We start from the raw sequence: 2,250 nt of genomic DNA, 5'->3' as shown, positions 1-2,250 counted from the left end.
GACAGCGCCCAGGTTTTTGGGGCCTGTTGGTGCTTGTCACTACTGGAAAGAATGTAGCAGTTCCAGGGAAGAACATGGAGGATGCCACCATTCCAGGAGACTGAGTTNCCTTGAACTTTTGCCTCGGGACAGCGCCCAGGTTTTTGGGGCCTGTTGGCGCTTGTCACTACTGGAAAGAATGTAGCAATATAATATATAATCATTTATCCAATTTAATGATTGTTATAATAGAAGTTAGTTTAGATAAACCATTATATGATAGATATATTAAAAATCACTTAAATTTATTTACATTTTTTAAGAAGACCTATTTTGTACCCTAAAACATTTCTGAGGTTTATTTTAATGTATTTGTGCTCTTATTTCTTTATCAAAGAGAATTCATTGTTCTACATGAGCAAGCTCAGAGAGTGGGAGAGAATCTTTACCAACTCTACACTTGATAGAAGATTACTAGCCAGAATATTTAAAGAGCTCAAAAAAAAAAAAAAAAAGTAAAGAGTCAAGAAAACAAGAGATCCAATTTAAAAGTGGGTGCTGAACAGAGTTCTCAAATGAAGAAATAAAAATGGCTAAGAAACATCTCAGAGTGTGTTCAACAGTCTTAGCAGTTAGGGAAATGCAAACTGAAACAACTTAGAGATCCATCTTGCTCTAGTCAAAAATGATTGAGCACATTACTGCTAAGGATGTGGGGAAAGGGATTCCTCATTCACTTCTGGTGAGACTGCCAACTGGTGCAGCCACTGTAGAAATTAGGATGGAGAATACTCAAAAGATTTTTGTTTTTCAAATATTATTTATTTATTTTTATTTTTATGAGTACACTGTAGTTGTCTTCAGACACACACATCCCATGTGCATCCCATGCCATTACAGGTGGTTGTGAGTCGCCATGTGGTTGCTGGGAATTGAACTCAGGACTTCTCGAAGAGCAGTCAGAGCCATCTCTCCAGCCTGATTTTTTTTTGTTGTTTGTTTGTTTGTTTGTTTTTTTAATGTTTCTTAAACTGTTTTCTAATTTTGCTGTTCCTCCTCAAACAATTCTGTTCTTTCAATGTTCAGAGTATCCTGGAGTTTCTGTCACCAGCTACAGACTATCCATTATGTGCCAGGGGTGGGTGAATTGACTGGCACCTCTGTGGGAGGGAGCGTCATCAAGCCATGGAGAGAATTTTCCATGTTTGCTTTTTGATGGTTTTTCATGCATTCCGAATACAAGTCTTTTCATGAGTTCAAATATCTCCATTCAGACCCCTTGGTCTTGCCATTTTATCTACAACTTTTAAATGGTAGAACTTCTCAAATTTGATGACATGTAATTGACAATCAGTTCCTTTATGTTTTGTGTTTTATCTATTAAAAAGTTGCCCTAATAGATTCCTTAAATGTTCTTTACATTTATTACAAGTTTGAGTTTTGTTGTTGTTTTACTTTGTTGTGGATTCTTTTCTTTTCTTTCTTTCTTCTTTTTTTTTTTTTTTTTTTTTTCTTGCTTATTGGTTGAGACAGTTTCTCTTGTAGCCTAGGTTGGCCTCAACCTTTTTATGTAACTGAAGCTGGTTTTGAACTCTTGATCCTTTGTCAAAGTGCTGGTGTTATAGGCATACACCACATCCTGCTCAAAGTTTAGGTTTAAGTTCATGTATGATCTATCTCATATTGAATGTTGTGTATATGCTACTTTAGCACTGTTTGAGGGACAGACTATCCTTTAGCCAGAACATTGCATTTGTAATCACGTAAGCCCGCTGTCCACAGATGCTTGGATATATTTCTGTTCATTTCCTTTCTTTGGCACTATTGTTTTGTCTCTATGCCAATATGACATACTTTAAGTTATTTTATCTGCTCTTGAAGAAAGGTTCAGTGAGTTGTAAAGGCTTTAACTCTTATTATTTGTTTTGGTGGAGGGTGGAGAGTGGAGGAGGGCCAAGGATTTAGTAGTATTGGCCCAATAGGTCTTGAACCTGGCCCAAGCTCAAGTGATCCTTGCAGATCAGCCTTTGAGTGCTGGGAAAACAGTTGAGCATCATTGGGCCCATTTAAAAATATATTAGAAGTATTCATGGCCGGGCAGTGGTGGCACATGCCTTTAATCCCAGCACTAGGGAGGCAAAGGCAGGCAGATTTCTGAGTTCGAGACCAGCCTGGTCTACAGACTGAATTCCACAATGGTCAAGGCTACACAGAGAAACCCTGTCTCGAAAAATAGAAGGAGGAGGAGGAGGAGGAGGAGAAAGAGGAGGA

This window comes from Mus pahari, chromosome 5, assembly GCF_900095145.1.
Source record: "Mus pahari chromosome 5, PAHARI_EIJ_v1.1, whole genome shotgun sequence".
Lineage (NCBI taxonomy): Eukaryota > Metazoa > Chordata > Mammalia > Rodentia > Muridae > Mus > Mus pahari.
The sequence above is the reverse complement of the archived record's forward strand: the minus strand, read 5'-3'. Positions refer to the sequence as shown.